At 37.9% G+C, this 25,875-nt stretch overlaps 1 protein-coding gene across 4 annotated transcripts in view; it reads right to left on the reverse strand.

Moving 5' to 3' along the window:
- The window catches only part of FAM102B (family with sequence similarity 102 member B), an 89,157-nt gene that overhangs the window by 60,217 nt on the left and 3,065 nt on the right, over positions 1-25,875 (reverse strand). The gene's annotated exons all lie outside the window — the stretch shown is intronic.

Here is a 25,875-nt window from a genome sequence, read left to right on the forward strand (position 1 = left end):
CACACACACACACACACACACACGCGCAAAATACTATTCAGCCACAAAAAAGAAGGAAATTTTGCCATCTGTGCCAACATCTATGGACCTTGAGGTCATTATAAGTGAAATAAGTCAGATAGAGAAAGACAAATACTGTATGATATCACCTTTTAAAAAAATATTTCTTTATTTCAGAGAGCAAGAGCATGACAGGGAAGGGCAGAGAGAGAGAGAGAGAGAGAGCAAATCTCGAGCAGACTCCTCACTGAGCACAGAACCAAACTTGAGGCTGCATCACACAACCCTGGGATCATGACCTGAACTGAAACCAAGAGTTAGATGCTCAACTGACTGTGGCACTCAGGCACCAATGCAGGGCTCGAACTCACGACTCTGAGATCAAGACCTAAGCTGAGATCAAGAGTCAGACGCTGAACTGACTTAGCCACTCAGGCACCCCTGTATGATCTCACCTTTATGTAGAATCTTAAAAAAACAAAAAATCCAAACCAACCTAACCCAAATTCATAGATTGAGAAAAGACTGGTAGTTGCCAAAGGGTAGGGGTAGGGTCAAGGGGTTAGAGGGTGGGTGAAACAGGAGAAGGGGGTCAAAAGATACAAACTACCAGTTATAAAATAAGTCACAAGGATATAATGTAGACTGTAGTTAATAATACTGTATTGCATATTTGAAAGTTGCTAAGAGTAGATCTTAAAAAGTTTTCATAACAAGAAAAAAATTTTTTTGTAACCATGAATGGTGGCAGACAACTTATTGCAGGGATCATTTTGTAACATATACAAGTATCAAATCATTACATTGTATATCTTTTTTTTTTTGTATATCTTAAACTAATATAACGTTACGTCAATTATGCCTCAATTAAAAAAAGGTTCACCAGGCTTGCTGATTGTCAAAGAGAGCAGCTCTTACACCACTCTGCTCTCACACTATGGCAGAGCTGGACACTCTCTCCCCTGGAGGTTTTTCCTTAGCTTCTGTGATATCATGTTCCCGAAAATTCTGCACTCATTTTCCTTAATTAGATCTTTGTCTACCAGGGTTCTATCCTCAGGCCTTTGTGTTTTGTTCTATATGCTATCTCTGGCTTTAATTGCCTGTCCATGTCCATGTGGATTATTAAAAAATCTAGTTATGCCATCCTGACTACCCTGCTCAGGTCAGACATAAACTTCCAGCTGCCTACCATACATCATCACAGACTTTGCTTGTACTTCACATTCATATGTTCATGGGAAAGAGCTCATAATGGGAAAGGGAAAACAGGACAAATATCCAAAACAGAAGAATTGTTACTTAATTTATATCCCATTCATGAAAGAAGATTATGTACGGCACTACTAAAATAACATGATAAAGTGTTTAATAGTGTGGAAAATGCTTATAATGCTCAGTAAAAAAAAAAAATCAGAATAAAAATTGTGTATGTAATTTGGCTTCAACTGTGTAAAAAATGAACTGGAAAAAATAGGAAAAATACATTTCAAAAATTTAACAGTAATTATCTCTGATGGGTAATATTTTCATCTTTGTAATTTCATGTGTTCTTATAAATTTTCTATGCTGATCTTGAATTAATTTTAGGATCAGAAAAAAGGGGGTAGTGGGTTCAAGGTCACATTGCATACAGAATTAAGATTCAGTCTTCACAGAATGGTATCCAAGGCCTGCCAAAATCCAGCCCCTGTAGTCACTACAGGGTGCTGTCCTGTAGTTCACTACAGCCCCAAACATTTTGTTCTGCTCCACTACCTAGACATGTTCTCAACACTGTCCACTTTTTAAAGATTTTATTTATTTATTTTTTAGAGGGAGGGAGAGAAAGAGAAGCCAGAGCACAAGAGCAGGAGAAGGGAGAAGCAGACTTCCCACTGAGCAGATGCTTAACCAACTGAACCACCCAGGTGCCCCAACACTGTTCACTTTTATGGTTCTGTGCTTCTGCTTATCAAGTCTTGTTTTTCTCGCCTACCCCAAAGCAGGACATTTTGACCTTGAAGACTTTTACTTCCTAAACTGTAATGCAGAGCTGGAGGACAATGCTCAAAATTTTCTCTTGGTTTAGCTAAGAAAGAAAAATTCTGTAAGTTTTTAAATCCAATCCATAATGAATAGTATTGGTATCAATAATAAGCATAAAAGTGGCTAAAGGGATGCCTCAGGGCTCAGTCTGTTAGGTACTGACCCTTGGTTTTGGCTCAGGGGATGGTTTCATGGGTCTTGAGATCAAGCCCCACCAGGGGCTCTGTGTTCAAGGTGGGGTGTCTGCTTGAAGATCTCCCTCCTTCCTCTCCCCTCACTCTTGGGCATGCATGCCTGCTCTCCCTCACAAATAAATCTAAAAAAAAAGTGGCTAAAGTAACTCACTGCCTAAAATGGTTGATTGCTTTTGACTACATTAATTCTCACAAAAATTAATTCTTAACAGTTTTATTTATTTATAGATTTTATTTATTTATTTGGGAGAAAGAGAGAGAGAGACAGCATTTGCACATGAGCTGGAGGGGAGGGACTGAAGGGGAAGGAGAGGACAAAGGAAAGAATCCCAAGTGGACTGCACAGAGCACAGAGACCAATGCAGGGCTCTATCTCACAACTCTGAGATCATGACCTGAGCTGGAACAGAGAGTCCCTATGCTTAAAAGAGGCAGCCACCCAGGCACCCCTTAACATAGTTTAGATATGTAAAATCTGATCCTGAAAAAATTGGATTTTATGAAAAAAATTGCCACTATACACATTTTAACATTATGATTAATAAAAAATAGGATATTATAATTTTTATACTTGTTTTATAATTCATGTTCATTGTAAAATATATAAAGAGAGAATAATAACCAAGGAAAATAATTTTATGAAAAATTCAAGTGAAAAGTAATAAAAATAGTTCAACTGCCTGGAATAGTGCCTGGCACATAGTAGACACACAAGTATCTGTTAAATGAGAGAATGAACTGTATAGAAAATTGTCCAAAGACTTAATTTGATTGGCTTAACAGAATTTTGTTTTTTAATTAATTAATAATGATATTATTATTTGAGAGAGAGAGAGAGCACGCACATGTAAGCATGAGCGGGGGGAGAGGGGAAAGGCAGAGAAAGAGAATCTAAAGCAGGCTGGAGCTGACACAGGGCTCAATCTCACAACCCTGAGATCATAAGCTGAGCCAAAATCAAAAGTCAGACACTTAACTGACTGAGCCACCCAGATGCGTGCGTGCGTGTGTGCATGCTATCTATCTATCTATCTATCTATCTATCTATCTATCTATCTATCTAACTAATTTAAAGTGGGCTCCATGCCCAACAAAGGAATTGAACTCATGACCCTGAGATCAAGAGTTGCATGCTGTATGGACTGAGACATCCAGGCATACCAGAAAATGCTTTTTAAAAACGACTTTATTGAGATATAATTCACACACTATACGATTCATCCATTTAAAATGTAAAATTCAATGTTTTTTTTAGTGTATTCAGATTGTGAAACCACCACAATCTGTTTTAGAACATTTTTATCACCTCTGAAAGAAACCTCATCAGTAGTCACTCCACTTTTCTCTCCAACCCCTGGCCCTGGGCAACTACTAATTTACTCTCTGTCTCTATAGATTGAACTTATATGAATGTCCAGAAAGGAAATCACATAATATGCCGCTTTTTGTGATGGTTTCTTTCACTTAGCTTGATCAGTACTTCATTTTTTTATTGTTGAATGATGTTCCATTTTATGGATGTCCCACATTTATCCATTTGATCAGCTGACAGACATAGGGGTTGTTTTGAGTTTTGACTATTATGATTAAGGTTGCAATGAAAAGTCACGTATAAGTGTTTGTTTTCTCTTTCTTTTTTTTTAAGATTTTATTTTTAAGTAATCTGTACACCCAGTGTGGGACTTGAATTTACATTCAAATCAAGAGTCACATGTACCACTGATGGAACCAGCCAAGCACCCCCACAATGAGTTGTTTTCATTTCTCTTGGGTATATCAGAGGAACTGTCAGATTGTATGGAACTCTGTTTAACATCTGAGGAATTGCCAGTCTGTTTTATAAAGTGGTTGCACTAAAAAATGCCTTTCTAATGAAGATTCCGTAATAAGGTAGTGCTCTTTAAAATGGTCTTTAATGATAAAACACAATTCAAAATTATTGAAGTCAAAATATCTGACATCCTATCATCCCATTTCCCCCCTACTGGAAAAATCCTACTACGCTTTCAAAGCTTAGTTCACATGCTACCTCTTTTAAGGAGTTTTTCCTATTTTCTTGGTTTCCTTTCTGCTTTGAACTGCCATACAATTTTATTTGTACATTTACTGTATACTTTGTCACTCTGCCTTATATTGCATTTAACAATATATGTGTTAGTTTCTCTCACTAAAAACTGCAGGCTTCTTGATGATAAAAATTATATTTTATACCTATGTTTATAGTAACAATTAGGCTATATTATTATATATTAACACATTATTTTAATATATTAATAAATTGTTATAAAAATATAAAAGGATATATATATCATTTGAGATAATGAAAAGGGCTCATGCAGAAGATGAAACTAAATGTCCTACATAGTATTTTCATAGAATAAATTTATTAAGGTAATATGTTTAATACAATATAAACTTGAAATAATATCAATAAATGCTATTTGTTGATGAACAGATAAGATATATCTCAAGACTTACAGTATAAGCAAAAACGGCTTAAATAAGCAGAAATACAAGTAGGGAAAAAAGGGACTTGCCTAAAATTGTTAAGTAAAAATTAATTACTACATAAACCTATATCTTAATTTTATTAAATCATATTAGCTTCCACAATGACTGAATGGGCTCATCAATGCTATTGCAGAAAATTCATGGTAAAATGCTCCTGTATTATGAAATTTAAAAAGCAGAAAATATTCTTCTTAATACTAATCAACTTTACTTAAATATACTAATATGTAAATAATTGGCTTGATCTAATAAAAATTGAGGTGGGGGCTGAAACACTTATTCACTTAAAAACTGTGGTAAAGGGGCACCTGGGTGGCTCAGTCAGTTAAGCATCCAACTCTTGGTTTTGGCTCAGGTTATGATCTCAGGCTTGTGGGATCAAGCCCTGTGTTGGGCATCATGCTTAATGTGGAGTCTGCTTGAGATTCTCTCCCTCTCCCTCAGCCCTTCTCCCTCACTTGGTCTCTCTCAAAAAAGAAAAACCTGTGGTAAAATACACATAACATAAAATTTACTATCTTAACAATTTTTAAGTGTGAGTTCAGTAGTCTTAAATACATAACATATTGTATCAAATCTCTAAGAACTCTCTTCCTTTTATAAAAGTGAAACTCTGTATCATTAAACAATTTCCCACAGGGTATAGAACACCAAGAGTGAACCTGAATGAAAATCATGGACTTTGGCTGATAATGATGTGTTAGTGTAGGTCCATTAGTTTTAACAAACGTACCCTCTGGTGGGAGATGTGGTTAATGGGGGAGCCTGTGCATGTGTGACACAGGGGGTATATGGGAACTTTCTATACTTTCCACTCCATTTTATCGGTTTGGCAGTCCCTCAACAGAAGGAAGAACATTTATCCTCTGAAACATGGTGACAAGATTAGGGAAAGTAAAGATCAAGTCTGAGACAGAGAGAAAGAAACACAGATGATCAAGCAGAGGGCCTCCTAGGATGTGGAAGTCGAGACACACATGACCTTGCTCTTGTACTCCTAGTAGTAGAGACAGCTGGAGCAGCTGTCTTGTATTACCTTGGCCTTAGATAGAATGCTTAATTATTTCACATCCATACTGGAAATCTTCAGGGCATTCAGTTCTATGCACACCTCTTATTGCTGTAATCCACAGGAAAAGACTAAGATGCAGGTAGGTCCTGGTCATCTAGCCTCTCGGATTCCCTGGCAGGCTCTTTCCTATTGTTCTATTCCACCTTGCTCTGATTCATTCTCCTGCTGCTGCTCTTTTTCCCAACTAATTGGACCACGTCACCTAAAACCAGATCCCAGAGAGTTAAGTAAGCTCCTACAGTCTCAACCTCTTCATGTAACAACACTCCGCTCAATGCCTAACCAAAACCACCATCTCATGAGGACCTTATTTGTACTGAAGCCTTGTAGGAGGTGATGTTTATTTTCCACCCCCATCTTCTACAGAAGGCAGCACGAGCATTTCCCTAACTCCTCAATGTTATTTGTAGGCTATAACTCTTCTCCTTCCAAGCTTGAGGCACATAATAACATGAGGATACACTCTTCCTCTTCTAGCTAATGTCCCAATGAAGGACCTCCTTTTTCATCTCTTTTCGTCCCAACATCTGTAATCATGCTAGCTATTTTAACACCATGCAAAAGAAACAAAACCCTAAACCTCAAAAGGACCCTCAAAGCCTCAATATCCTGTTCTCTGAGCACACCTCCTACTCCAGCAACTCTGTCACAGCCTCATTCCTTTCACATGTACCACAATCACCGAGGCCTGCATCTTCTAACCAGTTTATTTTCCTAATTTATCTTCCTGGCCTGATTTCTTTCCTTATGAAGTGTGGACCCTATTAGTGACTGCTTAAATTCCTTTCTCACCAACACTCTAATTCCCTTGCATCCTTGGCCTTACTTTCAAGCCTAAGCCTGAATCAAACCTTCTATTCCTCCCCCCCCGCCCCATTTCAAATCTACAAGCATGGCTGGAGAAAAATGCATGAACATACACAGTGCTGTCACTAAAATTCATGTTTTTTTTTTTTTTTTTTTTTTTTTTTTGAGAGAGAGCAAGCGAGCTTGGGGGAAGGGGCAGAGGGAGAGAGATATTCTTAAGTAGGCTCTATGCTCAGTACAGAGCCCGATGCAGGGCTTGATCTCACAACCCTGAGAACATGACCTGAGCTGAAATCAAGAGGCAGGATGCTTAACCGACTAAGCTACCCAAGTGCCCCTAAAATTCATGTTTTAATTTCCAATTGGGTCTTTTGGCTTTGTCTTTGGTCAGCTTTCTCTCTCATCACTTATAGAAGCTTTTCTGATCTTTTATCATTATCTTCATGTTCCTTATTTCTCCCCTTTTCGTTTGCTACTGAGAAAGCTAAGGTCATCAAATAAGAATTCTCTTAAATTCCAGCCTTAAGCCAACCTACTAACTTTGCATAAGTCACTCTTCTGATTTTGGCTCTGTAGATCCTACAGTATCAAACAGTATCAAAATTAAGTCCAGACTCCTTGTAGAGACTATTCTCTCACCCTCTCTTTATGTGTCAGCAGTAATATACAATTATAGTACCACCCTTCCCCTCATCTGTGGGGGATATGTTCCAAGACTCCCAGTAGATAATACTGAACCCTAAGTGTACTATATTGTTTCCTATGCATAAATACTTATGAAAAAGTTTAATATGTAAATTAGGCACAGTAAGAGATTGAAAAAGATAATAATGAAACAGAACAATTCTAACATACCATAACAAAAGTTATGTGAATGTGGTCTCTTAAAATACTGTACTGTAAAAAATAAATAAATAAAAAAATAAAATATTGTATTGTAGTCACACCCTTCTTTTTGTGATGGTGTGAGATGATGAAATGTCTGTGATGAGTGAGGCAAATGACATAGGCATTGTGATATAGCCTTGGACTACTACTGGCCTTCTGACCATACGTCAGAAGGAGGACCATCTGTTTCCTTATGCAGTTGACCTCTGGTAACTGAAACTTCAGAAAGAGGAACCATAATAAGGGTGAAAAATCCCACACACTGGTATTCCTTACTTTCTGGAAGTCTGTGTCGTATCACTTCACATGTAGGGAAGACTTACATTAGTGCCTGCTAACTGCAAGAAATCTGAAAAGGATTTTTGCTTTTTTTTTTTTCTTTTTCTTTCTTTCTTTTTTTTTTTTTTTTATAAAGCCCGCTGAGCCACCCAGGCTGCCTGGATTTTTGCTTTCATAAAAAAAGCTGTTATCACAAGGTAGATCTTTCCTAAATGTGAAGTGGTGTAATGTGAACTTTTGGAAGGGGAAGTTTGTTACTCTATGCCATTGGCTTACGAAAGATTTCATAGGAATGCTCTATGTTCTGATAGCCAGGTAAACCTATATTCAGAGTGCTCCCAGTATACACCATGCTGCTCTTCCTTGCCACTGTGTATATGTACTATTCTATCATTTCATTTCCTTCTCCAGCTAGACTTTTTTCAAAACCTTGCTAAGGAATTCTCTTTCATGAAATTCCCCTGCCCTCCACCCCCATCCCCCCAAAACAAACACTTGTTTCTACCTTTTCTTGTATTTATTTTTACAACTGAAAATTTTACACTGCATGGAAATTTTCATAAAGGCAATTGAAAGAACAAATCAGGTAAAATCACTGGTAGGTAGAAACAAGAACTATAGGAATTGAGTTAGAGATAAAATCTGAGTGGGACAGTGAGGAGAAATTTCATTCATTCAACAGATAACCAACATTTATTTAGGACATCGTATGTGTAGTAAACATTGCAGGAAAGCAGTGGGTGGATTGTAGGTTGGGACAGGTACGGGCATAAAGCTGATGAAACATTTGATTTAGCTCTTGAGGAATGGCTGGAATTCGAATCAACTACAAGAATGGTGAAGAGGTGGGAAAAGGAGAGAGTACCACGGAGACAGAAACACACGAACATCTGGCTACCATAACTGACCAGTCTTGGCTAAAAAGGGAGACTTAGGAAGAGTGGTATCAGGAAATACAACTGAAAGCCTAATCATAGAATCCTGGAGTCAGAAAGAGCCATGAGAATCATCTAAGTCACCAAGCCTTCTAATAAAGGATGTCACTGACAAATGGACAGGGTACTGAGGTAGCCAATTCACTACTGAACTCTCTTCTAAATATTAGGGATTATTTTTCTTTTTCCTTTTCTGTAAAGGTTTTATTTATTCATTCATGAGAGACACACAGAGAGAGGCAGAGACACAGGCAGAGGGAGAAGCAGGCTCCATGCAGGGAGCCTGATGTAGGACTCAATCCTGGGACTCCAGGATCACGCCCTGAGCTAAAGGCAGACGATCAACCACCAAGCCACCCAGGCGTCCCTCGAGATTACTTTTCTCATGTACTGGATAGAGATATGCCTTCTTTAACACTTCCCCACTAATCTTAGGCTGTGCCCTCAGATGCACCCTGCATACGCCTATTCCCTCTTCATGGGACAGTCTTTTAAATATCTTTCATTTAATTGATTTGTGACCTTCAACAAATTATGTGCTCTTTTGAGGATCAACTGTCTCAATTCTAAAACAGTGATGTTGACAGGGGTGCCAGGGTGGCTCAGTAAGTTAAGCATCTGACTCTTGATCTCAGCTCAGGTTTTGATCTCAGGGTTGTGAGTCTGGCCCCGTGTTGGGCTCCATGCTGGGCATGGAGTCTACTTCAAACGAACAAAACAGTGTTGTGACAGAGCCTGTCTCCTGATATCTATCCTCCACTTTTCTTTATCATAATTGAATCCTTTTCTGGGCCCGTGGACATCCAGCAAAACTATATTTCTTAACCCTTCTTGGGGCTAGATGTGGCTTTCTGCTTAAGTTCTGGTCAATGGGCTCTGGGCATTAGGGACCTCCCCTTCCCCTTCCCTTCTCTCTAGTGGCTAGAATTCAGATGTGGGGTGAACTAACAGTCCCTGTGGATGAGAACAATACCTGGGCATGACAGAGCAACAAGATAAAGCAGGGCCCCTGACAGCTTGACAGAGCAGAGCCACCACATCAGCTTGGAATTCATATAAGAGAGAAATAAACTTCTACTTCTTTTAAGTCATTTACTATTTTTTAATATATGCATTACAGCACCTAACCCAAAAGGAGGTAACACTTCTATAAAAGGGACTTTATAAGAATTAAATAAAATTAAGAATGTAAAATACACACATACATTTTTGTTTTAGTTTTTGAAGACTATCATCTTTCTCTTGAGACTCACCTCAAAATTCAAGATTCCTCAGAATCTTTTAAAAATATTTATTTATTTATTTGAGAGCAAGCGAGGGGCAGAAAGGGACAGAGAGAGAGAGAGGGAAAAGAGCAGATTCTATGCTGAGTTCAGAACCAGATGTGGGGCTCGATCTCATGACCTTGAGAACACAACCTGAGCTGAAACCAAGAGTCAGATGCTTAACCAACTCTGCACCACCCAGGCACCCCAGATTTCTCAGGGTCTTAATATATTTCTCTAGATCTCTATTTGACAGTATCTCTCAAAGGCTGATATCCCAAACTGAACATTAATGCTTTATAAGCTATGTACAACAGCATATACTTCCCCAAATGACTTCCCCATATATTTAATTTAGGGGTCTCTGTGTTATTGTCATCTTTAGCAAAGCTACAACAGATCTTCTCTACAAATACCTCTTTTCCTTTTCCTTCTTTCTTTCTTCCTTTCTTCTTTCTTGATTTTTAATTTATTCATTCATGAGAGACAGAGAGAGAGGTAGAGACATAGGTAGAGGGAGAAGCAGGCTCCCTGCAGGGAGCCCAATGTGGGACTTGATCCCAGGACCCTAGGAGCATGCCCTGAGCCAAAGGCAGATGCTCAACCACTGAGCCACCCAGGCATTCTGTATTCTTTCAATAAATATAATTATAAACTGCTTACTCTGCAAGACTTAAGTGAAATAATAGTGAATATCAACTTACTGGTATAAAATGGTATTAATATTATTTTTATAAGGCACAACTACCCAGTAATGAGATTGAGCGTTGAGGACTTCCAACTGGAATGTCACATCTTGGGGGGAAAAAAAGCATATGCATGAGTAGTTTGTTTCTCATATACAGTAATTTGGGGGGAAATCTAAAGGGACCTGTTTAGTGGTGTCACATATGGGAACCAGTTTTCTGGGTCTAGCTTTCAGAAGAAGTCATACCATATATATTTACCTACAGTTTTGTTAAAACATAAAAATGAGAAAATAGGTAACATAAAATTTGAAAGACATCAAAATTTAGCGATCAAGAGTATACTCTACCTCCTACCTCTCTGTTGCTTACTAACTGCATAACTTTCAATGCCTCTCTGTACTTCTGTTTCCTCAAGTATATGATGAAAGTAGTAACATTCATAATGTAATAACAGTAACTTCCTACTAGGGGTATTCTGAGGATATAAAGGCTTAGAAAAGTTACATGGTACCTGGGAAAAGTTACATGGTACATGGGAAAAGAGTACAAAAAACGTTAGCTACCATTATTATAATATTGTATTGTAATATGTGAATAGATGACCCCATTTCTGGTCAGGGTATAAAGAAGTCTGTGATACATACTCAATGGCGAAAAGCTGAAAGCTTTCTCCCTAAGCTAGGGAACGAGACAAGGGCAATAACACTTGTATTCCACATAGTACTGAAAGTCCTAGCCATAGCAATCAGACAAGAAATAAAAGGCATCCAAATTGGTAAGCAAGAAGTAAAATGTCACTATTTGCAGATGACATGATACTATACACAGAAAATCTTAATGATTCCACTAAAAAACTACCAGAACTGATAAATGAATTCAGTAAAATTGCAGGATACAAAATCAATATGCAGAGACCCATTGCATTTAAATACACTAATAATAAAGAAAAGAAATTAAGAAAATCCCATTTATAATTGCACCCAACAAAATAAAATACCTAGGAATAAACTTAACCAGTGAGGTGAAAGACATGTACTCTGAAAACTCTAAAACAATGATGAAAGAAATTGAAGATGATACAAACAAATGGAAAGATATTCCATGCTCATGGACGGAGAGAAAAAACACTGTTAAAACATCCATACTACACAAGGCAATCAACAGATTTAACGATCCTAAAATTTATATGGAACCACAAAAGATCCTGAATAGCCAAAGTAATTTTGAAAAGAAGAACAAAACTGGGAATATCACCCCAGATACCAGGATGTATTACAAAGCTATAGTAATCAAAACAGTATCAAGAGTAATTAAAGCCCGGATAAAAATGGACAAATCAATGGAACAGAAGAGAACCCAGAAATAAACCCATGATTATATGACCAATTAATCTTCAACAAAGGAGGCCAGAATATGCAATAGGAGAAAGTCTCTTCAACTAATGGTGTTGGTTAAATTGGACAGTTACATACAGAAGAATGAAAATGAACCACTTTCTTACACCATACACAAAAATAAACTCAAAATGGATTAAAGACCTAAATGTGAGACCTGAAACCATAAATATCCTAGAAGAGAACACAGGCAGTAATTTCTTTGATATCAACTGTAGCAACATTTTTCTAGACTGCTTCCTAAGACAAGGAAAACAAAAGCAAATATAAACTATTAGTATTACATCAAAACAAAAAGCTTCTGCACAACAAAGAAAACAATCAACCAAACAAAAGACAATGTACTGAATGGAAAAAGATATCTGCAAATAATATATCTGATAAGTGGCTAGTATCAAAAATATATAAAGAACTTACACAATTCAGTTATCCCAAATAATCCAATTAAAATGGGCAGAAGACATGAAAAGACATTTCTCCAAAGAACATACAGATAGTCAAAAGACACATGAAAAGATGCTTAACATCACTCATCATCAGGGAAATGCAAATCAAAACCACAATGAGATACCATCTCACACCTGTCAAAATGGGTAAAATAAAAAACACAAGAAACAAGTATTGGTGAGGTGTGGAGGAAAAAGAACCTTAGTGCACTGTTGGTGACAATGCAAACTGCTGCAGCCAATATGAAAGAGAGTATAGAGGTTCCTCAAAATATTAAAAATAGTACTATCACATGATCCAGTTATTGCACTACTGGGTATTTACCTAAAGAATGTGAGAACACTAATTTGAAAGGATATATGCACCCTTAGGTTTACTGCAGCTTTATTTACAATAGCCAAATTACGGAAACAGCCCAAATGTCCATCAATTGATGAATGGATAAAGAAGATGCGGTGTATGTGTGTGCTATAAAAAAAGAATGACATTTTGCCATTTGCAACAACATGGATGTATCTAGACAGTATAATGTGAAATAAGTCAGTCAGAAAAAGACAAATACTATATGATTTAACTTATATGTGGAATTTAAGAAATAAAACAAACGAACAAAGAAAAAAGAGACAAAAAAAAAAAAAAAACCAAAAAAACAAAACCAAAAACCCCAGAGTCTTAAATATAGAGAACAAACTAGTGGTTACTAAGGGGAAGTGAGTGGGGAAATAGGTAAAGGGAATTAAGAGTACACTTATCATGATAAGCACTGAGTAATGTATAGAATTGTTGAAGCACTATATTCTATACCTGAAACTAATATAGCAGTATATGCTAATTACACTGGAATTTTAAAAAAAATGAGTAAAAAAAAAATTCTGTGAGTGGGGTGGTGGGAGAATCCAAGATGAGAGCCTAGGAAGATCCTGAACTCACCTCCTCCTAGAGATACACCAAATCTATAGCTACATATGAATCCTTTCTCTGATAAAGATCTAAAAACTAGATGAAGTACTCTTCACAACAAAAGGAAAAAAGAACACATCAAGATGAGTAGGAGAGGCAGAGAGATAGTCACACACACACACACACACACACACACACAAAACTCACTTCTGGTGTGGTGACATAATAGGGAGGGATCTCCCCAGACAGACACTTCTGGAGGAGTTAGGGGTTGGTGCTCCACAATGGGCAACTAGTCCCTGGGATCTGAACCATGAAGATGAGCCCACAGAATGTCTGGTGTGTAAAACCAATAGGACTGATATCTGGGGGTTCCAAAGTGTTCTAGGAAACTGAGATTCCCCTCTTGGGGGGCTCACATATAGTCCTACTCACCTTGAGACCTTATGAAAAAACAGCAGTTTAGAAAGAGGCAAGGTTCTGTGTGAGAGAGATTCATCTGCTGATCTGAGGGCACTGACCAGAGTAGAGGATGCTTCTAGAATGCTTTAGATGCTTCCCAGATATGAAGGCACTGGCAGACGCCACTGTTGCACTCTCCACACTACCTACTACCACAAGTGGGTGAGACTAGATGCGGTACCCTCTGACTGCCTTGCTGGGATGGGTTGGGTGAGCAGTCATGGCACCTGCTGAGACCAGGGAGCACAGTTGTGGAGTTCTCCTGCTCCTTAGCTAAGGTGTGCCAGCCCTGGCTGCAGACTGGTTGCAACCGTCCCCTACTCCCTGGTTGGGGCTGACAAGCGTGAGTAGTTGGGGCATCTTTCCCCTCCCAAGCCTAAAGTCAATGCATATACAGACAAGGCATTCACTCTCTTGCTACATTGCTAAATCATATGAGTCCATTAAGTCAAGACATTTTCCCACTGCTTTACTAAAGCTGGGGAACATGTCCAACCCTGACACCAAACCTTCCAGCTCCTTTACTAAAGCCAGTGGGCATGTGCCATCTATATAGCAACCTATATAGGGGACATCCATTGATTGTCTGAGCCTGGTGGCCAAGAGGACTGGTATTCTGAGCTCCACAGGACTGTAACAGTCCAAAAGACAGTTCTTGGCAGGTCACCTTGCCCTGGACAGCAGACAAAAACAGAACCCTAGTTTTCCTATAAAAAAGGCCTATTTGCTTAGCCTGGAGCTTTAGTCTGAGGGACAGGCTTCATGTTTCCCACATATCTAGATATAGAAGCTAAGGAGGCATACCCAGGGATGTAAGCAGGGAAATACCATCTTTGCGCATCCTACTAGCCTTGCTACAGCTCAATGAGCCTTCCTAGATTTTTACAACTGTTGTTCAGGCGGTACTCAAGATCTCCTGGTCTGGAAGCTAATAAGCTGTGGAGGAAGTTCCACAGGATTGTATATATTTGCAAACTGTAAAAACTCCTGCCTGGCTTCCAAACTAGGTACTAAATGAGATTCCTCCCCTTGGATCCCTCACTAATAGGTCTTGGCACAACCTCAACAATAGGGGCATATCAGGACTAAATCAGGTGGCTTAGACAGTCACAAAGGTTTGAGAGACAGCCAAGAGTTAGGGCAAATTTGAATGAGAAGGATCATCACTTACACAAGGTTACTCCTTCAAGATAGAAAGGTAGCTATTTCACCTAATACACAGAAACAAACACAGAGAGTCTAGTAAAATAAAGAAACAGAGAAAAATGTTTCAAATAGAAAAACAAGACAAAAACCTCAGAAAAAGGCCTTAATGATACAGGTGTAAGTAATTCACCTGATAAAAAATTCAAAGTAAAGGCCATGAAGATGCTCACCAAACTCAGAAGAATGGGTAAACACAGTGAGAACTTCAACAAAAAGATAGAAAACAGGGGCACCTGGGTGGCTCAGTGGTTGAGGGTCTGCATTTGGCTCAGGTTGTGATCCCAGGATCCTGGGATCGAGTTCCACATCAGGCTCCTTGCAGGGAGCCTGCTTCTCCCTTGGCCTCTTTCTCTGTGTCTCTCATGAATGAATGAATGAATGAATAAATAAATAAATAAATAAATAAATAAAATCTTTTTAAAAAAAGAGATAGGAAACATAAAAAAAAAAAGTACAAACAGAAGTCACAGAGCTGAAGAACACAATAGCTGAACTGAAAAATATACCATAGGGTTTCAACAGTAGACTGGATGAAGTAGAACTATGGATTCATAAGCTAGAAGATAAGGCAATGGAACTCACTCAGACATAGCAGCAAACAGAAACAAGAATTTATTTATTTTTAAAAGATGTTATTCATTTATTTGAGATAGAGCAAGTGAGAGAGAGCATGAGCAGGGGGAGGGGCAGAGGGAGAGAGAAGTAGACTCCCCACTAAGCAGGGAGCCCCATGTGGGGCTCAATCCCAGGACCCTGGGATCATGACCTGAGCTGAAGGCAGATGCTTAACCCGTTGAGCCACCAAGGTGTCCCCAGAAACAAGAATTTAAAAGGTGAAGATAATTTAAGGAATGTCTAGGACAACATCAAGTGAAATAACATTTGTATTTTAGGAGTCCCATAAGGGGAAGAAAGAGAATAAGGGGCAGAACACTTACTGGAAGAAATATGATTGAAAACTTCCCTAACCTAGGGAAGGAAACAGACGTTCAGGTCTAGGAGGCCCAGAGAGTTCCAAATACAATGGAGCCAAAGAGAGCTACCAAGATACATTATGATTAAAATGTCAGAAGTTAAAGAGAGAATCTTAAAAGCAGCAAGAGAAAAACAAAATTGTTATGTACAAGGGAAACCCCAAAAGGCTATCAGCAGAAACTTTGCAGGTCAGAAGAGAGTAGCATGGGGTATCAAAGGGCTGAAAGGAAAAAACTTCCAACCAAGAATACTCTACTTGCTAAGGTTATCATTCAGATTTGAAGGAGAGAGTTTGCCAGACAAGCAAAAGCTAAAGAAGTTCGTCACTACTATGCTGGCTTTATAAGATATATTAGAGAGACTTCTTTAAGCTGAAAAGAAATGGAACTAATTAATAAGAAAACATGTGAAAGCAAAAATCTCACTGAAAAAGTAAATCTACAGTAAAGGTAGTGGATTAATAACTTATAAAGCTATTAAAAGGCTAAAGACAAGGGCAGTAAAATGAACTAAAATGACACAAAGTTAAGGGATACACAAAATAAAAAGATAAAAGGTGACACCAAAAACATACAATGTGGCAGAGGGGAATAAAAGTGTAGAGTTTTAGAACATGTTCAAAAAATTTTTTTGCTTGCAACTTAAAATAGACTGCTATATATAAGATGATATAAATGAGCCTTATGGTAACCACAAACCAAAAACTTATGGTAAATACCAAAAGAAAATGAAAAAGGAATCTAAACACAATACTAAAGAAAGTCCTCAAATCGCAAGGGAAAAAAGAGAACAAAAGAAGAGAGGAACTATATACAACCAGAAAACAATTAACAAAATGGCAGTAAGTACATAGCTATCAATAATTACTTGAAATGTAAGTGAACTAAATTCTCCAATCAAGAGACAAAGAGTGGATGATTGGCTTAAGAAATAAGACGTATCTATTTATTACTTACAAGAGACTAACTTCAAAAGAACACGCAGAGACTGAAAGTGATGGGATGGAAAACTATATTCCAGGCAAATAGAAACAAAAAGAAAGCTGGTGTAGCTATATATTGGACAAAATGAACTTTAAAATAGCTTATTTAGGGATGCCTGGGTGGCTCAGTGGTTGAGTGTCTGCCTTCGGCTTGGGGCATAATCCTGGGGTCCCGGGATCGAGTCCCACTTCGGGCTCCCTGCATGGAGTCTGCTTCTCCCTCTGCCTGTGTCTCTGCCTCTTTCTCTGTGTCTCATGAATAAATAAATAAAATCTTAAAAAAAAACAAAATAGCCTATTTATAACAAAAATGTTTAAGGGCATAGTCCAGCAAGAAGATGTAACATTTATAAATATAAATGCACCCAACATAGAAGCATCATCATATCTAAAGCAAACATTAACAGACTCGAAGAGTGAAGCTGATAGCAATACAATTATATTTTAACACCCCATATACATCAATGGATAGATCACCCAGATAGAAAATCAATAAGGAAATATTAGCCTTAAATGACACATTAGACCAGATGGACTTAATAGATATATACATCCATCTAAAAGCATCTGAATACACATTCTTCTCAAGTACACATGAAACATTCTCCAGGATCAATCACATTTTAGGCTATAAAACAAGTCGCAATAAATTCAGGAAGACTAGAATAATAGCATGTCATCTTTTCTGACCACAATGGTATGAAACTAGAAATCACAAGAAGAAAACTGGAGGGGTGCCTGGGTTGCTCAGTTGGGTAAGCCTCTGCCTTCAGCTCAGGCCATGATTTCAGGGGTTTGGGATTGAGCCCCACATCAGGCTCCCTGCTCAGTGGGGAGCCTGCTTCTCCCTTTCCCTCTGCTCTTCCCCTGGCTTGTGCTCTCTTACACACTCTCTCAGATGAAAAAGAAAACCAGAAAAACTCTAAGTACATGGAGATTAAACAGCAGGTTACCAAACAACTACCAGATCACTGAAGAAATCAAAGGAGAAATAAGAAAATACCTAAAGAAATACAACATACCAGAATCTATGTGATACAGTAAAAGTTGTTCAGAGAGGGGAAGTTCATAGCAATACCTCAAGAAATAAGAGAAATCTTAAATAAACAATTTATTTTTACACCTAAAAACTAAGAACAACAAATGAAGCCCAAAGTTAGTAGAAAGAAGAAAATAATAAAGATCAGAGTGGGGATCCCTGGGTGGCGCAGCGGTTTAGCGCCTGCCTTTGGCCCAGGGCACGATCCTGGAGATCCGGGATCGAATCCCACATTGGGCTCCTGGTGCATGGAGCCTGCTTCTCCCTCTGCCTATGTCTCTGCCTCTCTCTCTCTATCTGTGTGACTATCAGAGTGGACATAAATGAAATAGAGATTAAAAAGACAAATGGTCGGGCAGCCCCAGTGGCGCAGTGGTTTAGTGCCGCCTGCAGCCTAGGGCGTGATCCTGGAGACCCTGGATGAGTCCCACATCAGGCTCTCCGCATGGAGCCTGCTTCTCCCTCTGCCTGTGTCTCTGCCTCTCTCTCTCTCTCTCTCTGTGTCCCTATGAATAAATAAATAATCTTAAAAAAAAAAAGACAAATGGTCAATGAAACTAAAAGCTGGTTCTTTGAAAAGGTAAATAAAATGGACAAACCATTACCTAGACTTCCCAAGAGAAAAAAAAAGATGGCTCAAATAAATAAAATCAGAAATTAAAGGGGAGGGCACTTGAGTGGCTCAGTCGATTAAGCATCTGATTCTTGATTTCTGCTCAGGTCATAATTTAGGGTGGTGGATCAAACCCCACGTTGAGCTTCACACTGGGCTTGGACCCTGCTTAAGATTCTCTCCCTCTCAGGATACCTGAGTGGCTCAGGGGTTGAGTGTCTTGGGCTCAGAGCATGATCTCAGGGTCAGGGGCTCAAGACCAGCATCGGGCTTCCTGAGGGAGCCTGCTTCTTCCTCTGCCTATGTCTCTGCCTCTCTCTCTCAATCTGTCTCTCTCATGAATAAATAAACAAAATCTTTTTTTAAATTTTTTTTTTTATTTATTTATGATAGTCACAGAGAGAGAGAGAGAGAGAGAGGCAGAGACACAGGCAGAGGGAGAAGCAGGCTCCATGCACTGGAAGCCCGATGTGGGATTGGATCCCGGGTCTCCAGGATCGCGCCCTGGGCCAAAGGCAGGCGCCAAACCACTGCGCCACCCAGGGATCCCTAAACAAAATCTTAAAAAAAATTCTCTCTCTCCCCTCCCTCTAAAAATAAATAAAATAAAAGAGGGAGAAGTTACAACTTATACCACAGAAATAGAAAGGATAATAAGCTACTATGAACAATTACATGCCAACCAATTGTAAAACATACAAGAAATGGATAAATTCCTAGAAATTGGGATCCCTGGGTGGCGCAGCGGTTTAGCGCCTGCCTTTGGCCCAGGGTGTGATCCTGGAGACCCAGGATTGAATCCCACGTCAGGCTCCCGGTGCATGGAGCCTGCTTCTCCCTCTGCCTATGTCTCTGCCTCTCTCTCTCTCTCTCTCTCTCTCTCTCTCTCACTGTGTGCCTATCATAAATAAATAAAATTAAAATAAATAAATAAATAAATAAATAAATTCCTAGAAATTCACAATCTTCTAAGACTGAATCATGAGGAAATAGAAACTGAACAGACTGAGTACTAGTAAGGAGATTAAATCAATAATCAAAAACCCCCCAACAAACAAGAGTCCAGGACCAGATGGCTTCACTGGGGAATTCCACCAAAACTTCAAAGAGTATTTAATATCCATCCTTCACAAACTCTTCAAAAACAAAAAACAAAACTTAAGAGTGAAAACTTCTAAACTCATTTTATGAAGCCAGCATTACCCTGATATCAAAATTAGACAATGACATCATAAAAAAAAAAAAAAGAATTACAGGCCAATATCCCTGGTGAACATAGCTGCAAAAATGCTCACAAAATATTAGCAAACTGGATTCAACAATATATTAAAAGATCATATACCTAGATCATATGGGATTTATTTCAAGAATTCAAGGATGGTTCAACATCTGCAAATCAATAAACTTAATATACCACATCAACAAAACAAGATAAAAAGCATATAATTAGCTCAATAGATGCAGAAAAAACAATTGACAAGATTGAACATCTACTTAAGATAAAAACTCTCAACAAACTGGGTATAAAAGGAATGTACCTCAACATAATAAAGGCCATAAGTGACAAAACCACAGCTAATATTATACTCAACAGTGAAAATCTAATTTTTTTTTTGGGGGGGGGGCAGTGGGAAAGGGAGAGAGAGAATCCTAGGTAGGCTCCATGCTCAACACCAAGCTCAATCTCATGACCCTGAGATCATGATCTGACCTGAAGTCAAGAGTCAGACAGTTAACTGACTGAGCCATCCAGGCACTCATCAACAGTGAAAATATAAAAGCTTTTCCCCTAAGATCAGGAACAAGACAAAGATGCCCACTATCTCCATTTTTATTCAAATAGCATTGGAGGCCTAGTCACAGCAATTAGGTAAGAAAAAAGAAATAAAAGGCACACAATCTGAAAATGAAGAGAAACTGTCACTGTTTGCAGATGACATGATACTATATAAGAAAACCCTAAAGACTACCAAAAAATTGTTAGAACTAAAAAATGAATTCAGTAAATCTGCAAGATGCAAAATTAACATATAAAAATCAGTTGCATTTCTATAAACCAATAATGAAGTAGTAGAAAGAGAGATCAGGGAAATAATCCCATTTATAATTGTATAAAAAAGAATAGAATACCTAACAAATAAATTTAACCAAGTACATGAGAGACTTACCTATACACTGAAAACTATAAGACATTGATGAAAGAAACTGAAGATGACATAAATGGAAAGATATTCTGGGTTCATGGACTGAAAGAATTAATGTTGTTTAAATGTCCCTACTACTGAAACAATCTATCTACATATCCAATGCAATCTCTATTAAAATTCCAATGACTTTTGTCACAGGACTAAAACAAATAATTCTAAAATTTGTATGGAACCACAAAAGACCCTGAATAGCCAAAACAATAATATTGAGAAAGAAGAACAAAGCCTAAAGTATCATACTACCTGATTTCAAACTATACTACAAAGCTGTGGTAAGCAAACACTATAACACTGACATAAAAACAGATGCATAGGTCAGTGAAACAGAAGGGAGAGATCAGAAATACACCCATGCATATATGTTCAAATAATTTAAGACAAAAGAGGCAATTACATACAATGGGAAAACGACAGTCTCTTCAATAAACATTGTTTGGAAAACTGCACATGCAAAAAAATGAAGTTGGAGAAAACATAAATGGTAACCTATTTTACACTGGTCTTAGTCATGTTTTTTGATCTGACTCCAAAGGCAAGACAAAGCAAAAGTAAACAAATGAGACTACCTTAAACTGAAAAGCTTCTGCACAGCAAAAGTAGCTATCAACAAAATGAAAGGGCAACCTACTGAATGGGAAAAGATATTTGCAAATCATATATTCAATAAGTGGGTTAATATTCCAAATATAAAGAACTCCCACAACTCAATAATAAAAAGACAAACAATCCAATTAAAAAACAGGCAGAGATTTCATTTTTTTTAAAAGATTTTATTCATTTGAGAGGGAGAAAGAGAAAGCATGAGTGGGGGAGAAGCAGAGGGAGGGGCAGACTCCTCACTTAGGGGCTTGATCCCAGGACTCTGGGATCATGATCTGAGGTGAAGGCAGATGCTTAACTGATTGAGCCACACTGGCACTCCATTTCATTCTTTTTTTAATGGCTGAGTGATAATCCATTGTTTGTATGTGTGTGAACAGGGAAAATCAAAACCATAGTGAGATACCACTTTATACTTGTCAAAATAGCTATTATCAAAAAGACGAGAAATAAGTGTTGGGGAGATCATGAAGGGAATCCCTGTGTGCTGTTAGTGGGAATGTATATGGTGCAGCCACTATGGAAATTAGTATGGAGGTTCCTCAAAAAAATGAAAAATAGTACTATCATATGATCCAGCAATTCCACTATGGGCTATCTATCTGAAGAGAACAAAAATATTAATTCAACAAGATATATGTACCCCCATGTTCACAGCAACACTATTTACTCTAGCCAAGATAATGGAAACAACCTAAATGTTCACTGATGGATGAGTGGATAAAGACAATATGGTATACATAAATAATGGAATGGTATGCATATATAATAGAGTATTATTCAGTAATAAAAATGAGTGACTCTCTTGCCATTTGTGACAACATAGATGGGTCTTGTATAATAATAAGTGAAATAAGTCAGAGAAAGACAAATACCATACATTTGGTATTTCACTCATCCACCATTTCACTTACATGTTGAATCTATAAACAAAACAAAATTGAGACTCATAGGGAACAGATTCATGGTTGCCAGAAAGAAGACTAGTTGGGAGGGTATGAAATGGGTGAAGGGGATTATGTTTGTGAATTACACATGAAAAAAGAATTCCTTATCATATGGTCAAACAGCATTTTCTAATACTGGTTATTTTTTATATTTGCTAATTTCATTAGTAATTTTTAAAAAGTTTTTTATTATTTATTTATTCATGAAAGAGAGAGAGTGGGGCAGAGACATAGGCAGAGGGAGAAGCAGGCTCCCCGTGGAGAGCCCAATGAGGGACTCTATCCCGGGATTCCAGGATCATGCCCTGAGCTGAAGGCAGATTCTCAACCACTGAGCCACCCAGCGGTCCCAATTAGTAGTTTTTTATCTTAAAAAGTCAATTTAATGAACTAAAGGGCTAGTTGGTAATATCTATCAAGGGCATTAGAAATCTACATGCTCTTTGACTCAATAATTCCATTTCTATGTAAGTATTAATCCTAAAAAATAATAATGGATGTGCATAAAATTTGGCTATAATGATGTTTACTGTAGTGTGTTCATAAAAGTATTAATTAAAAAGATAGCATAAAGACTATTTCAAGAGAGGCATAGTTCAATAAACCATGGAAATCCATACAATGGAATGGTATGCAACTATTAAAAATTATTTTTACAAAATAATTGAGTAATTGAATATGTAGTGATATGGAAAGATACATTAAGTGAGAAAATATGTTAAGTACATTAGGATACCTTTTTGGATTTTATTTTATTTTTCTATTAATGAGAGGCACAGAGAGAGAGGCAGAGACATAGGCAGAGGGAGAAGCAGGCTCCCTGAAGGGAGCCCTATGTGGGACTTGATCCCAGGACCCCAGGATCACATCCCGAGCTGAAGGCAGACGTTCCAACTGCTGAGCCACCCAGATACCCCCTATTGTGGATTTTAAAAATATAATGTGTGTGCAGGAAGGTACAGGACGGTGTGTATGTGTGGTGCGTGTGTGTATGGATCAATAAAAACTCCCATGTTATCCATCAAAATATTATAGTGATTATTTCCAGTTGGCCCTTCATATGCAATTTTTTTTCTTTTTTCTTTTCTATTTTCTAAGTTTTTCCATAAGAACCTATATTAGTTTTATAATAAGGAAAAAAATTACTGAAAATAAGTACACAATGTGCAGGAGCTAAAATCTTGAAAACATGAAGACATATTCTGGCCAAAGAAGAAATCCCTTCAGCTTGTTTACAAAGTAGAAGATCCAATACACAGATGTGCTCATTAGCTTCCTGGACACTCCCTGAATTCACATGGTTTTTGCCACAAGCTCATGTGAAACTTAGAAAAGTATTTAGCAATGAGCACAAAAAAAGATGAACAAAAAGGGCAAATTTGGGAATCCTAAAAATACAGGAAAATTTTCTTATTCCTTTATTAAAACAGACCAGAAATGAAACCTGTTCTGACAGTCTTAACACAACTCAAAAGAGATTTAAATGCTTTTACAAAAGGAGTACGTACTTTAAAAATTTCAATAGTGTAATTTTCTTTTTTAAGGTTCAAAAATATTTTATTAGTCAATAATTTGGTTTCAGTTTATTATATTACTCTAATCATACAATGTATTTTCTGAATGTTTTATTAACTATGGTATATAAAAACCGACAATTTTAATAACACTTATTACAAATAAACACCTTCTATTCTTATTTTTTTTCTAACCTCTTCATTAAATATACCTTTCCAGCAGAAACTGGATCCTTCTAAATGAAACAAAGATTCTTTCTGACTTCTTTCCTGTCATGTCATCAAGGCATTATCATTTTATCAGCCACTTACATGAAAAACCTCCAAATTCAGGTTCTTAATAGCTCTTGCCTCAGTCACTTTAACAGATTCCTAATCTGTCTCCCCATTTCTAGTCTATCCCCACTTGGATCTGAAAAACATCAGCCTGCTAGCCAGCTTAAGTATCACTTTAACCACAATACGATGTAGTGCAAGAATCTCAAATTGACTTTTATCCTATAAGCAGCGGAAAGCAAACTATAATGGCATTCAAAGCCTTTATCTTTTGCATCTATTCAATGTGAATTCCCTCTACAGTCAGGCTGATCTATCACCAGCTCCTACTGATGATCGGTTCAAGCTGTCCTCTCACCCTCCCTTCCTTGTCAATGCAAATTCACCTTCCCAGCATGCTCAATCGAAAAGCTCATGTGGTTTTCAGTAATCATTACAGTTGCAAATAAATTCTTTACCTGCAGAATTTCAACAACACTCACATATTGTCTGACCCATTGATTAGGCACTAAATCATACTGTCAAGTAATTATACATCTCTGATCTAATTTCATGAAGTAGAGCTAATTCCCATATGGGCCTTTATATGTGTGGTGCTTCTTAGAGCCCTTGCCACACAGCTTGAAACCTGGTAAGTGCTCAGTAAATGTGTGGTGAGCAATGAATGATCTGCCTCCTTATTTTCTGTGTAAAGTCAAATATATTTCTAATTTGTGATGTACCTCTAAGGCTTTCCTCTAAAAAAATGAATTATTATTTTACATACATTCATGTATCAGGGGTCCTCAAGACCATCCCCAGTTTGAGGGATCCATTAGGAAGACTCCTAGGACTTAGCATAGTCAGACTCATGTCTAAGATGGTGGTTTTGTTTTGTGTTGTTTTTTGAGTAATCTCTACATCTAACACGGGGTTCAAACTCACAACCCTGAGTTTGAACTCTTGAGATCAAGAGTTTAATATTCTATCCCTGAACCAGCCAGTAGCCCTATGTCTAAGATTTATTATAGTGAAGGATACAACGCAGAATCAGTAAAGCTAAAAGGTCCATGGACCAAAGTCATGGGAAACCAAGTGGAAGCTTCTAAGAATCCTCTCCCAGTGGAGTCACCCACAACATAATTTCTCCAGCATCAAATTAGAACAATATATGTTATCTACCAAGGAAGCTCATTTGGGGGCTGGTCATACAGGCACCCTCCCGCTGACACAGACCAAAATTCAAGACTCCTAGAAAGTATTCAGCATAAATTACATTGTTTGTAGTCTAAGCACAGGAAACACTCTGAAATTTTACATCAGTGTAGAGAACTGGCACCATTCTCAGATGCCAGCAAAAGGTCTTACTAAGAAAAGCAGTCTTGAGTCCACTATGTTAACCCTTTTCTATGTAGTTAATTTCTTTAAAAATAAAAAAAAAAGATTTTATTTATTCATTCGTGAGAGACACAGAGAGAGAGGCAGAGACACAACACAGGCAGAGGGAGAAGCAGGCTCCATGCAGGAGTCCGATGTGGGACTCGATCCCCGGTCTCCAGGATCAGGCCCTGGGCTGAAGGCAGCACTAAACCGCTGAGCCACCCGGGCTGCCCTAATTTCATATTTTTATGGGAGAAATGTTACCGTGTTAACCATATATAAGAGG

This window comes from Canis lupus, chromosome 6 (assembly GCF_011100685.1).
Source record: "Canis lupus familiaris isolate Mischka breed German Shepherd chromosome 6, alternate assembly UU_Cfam_GSD_1.0, whole genome shotgun sequence".
Taxonomy (NCBI): Eukaryota; Metazoa; Chordata; class Mammalia; order Carnivora; family Canidae; genus Canis; species Canis lupus.